Raw genomic sequence first — 275 nt, forward strand, 5'->3', positions numbered from 1 at the left:
AATTTCCCCAAATCCATGCGAACTAAAAGCAAAAAATGGAAAAAGAAAATCCCATTCCCCTTTTGGAGACGGGATTTGGGGTCAGCTTGNTAGCGCGACTACATGCAGCTGCAACCAACGTGGATGCTGAGACGCTCCAGCATGTCAAGCTGGAAGTCCTCAGGAGGATTCATGCCTGTGTGGCTGCTGAAGGAGGCCATTTCCAGCAACTGCCAGCATGAAAATTTATCAAAATCGGCCCTTTTCAGGGCCACCAAAAATTTAACGTGGCGCGA

This window comes from Diachasma alloeum, unplaced genomic scaffold (assembly GCF_001412515.2).
Source record: "Diachasma alloeum isolate Michigan unplaced genomic scaffold, Dall2.0 Dall_scaffold_00476, whole genome shotgun sequence".
Lineage (NCBI taxonomy): Eukaryota > Metazoa > Arthropoda > Insecta > Hymenoptera > Braconidae > Diachasma > Diachasma alloeum.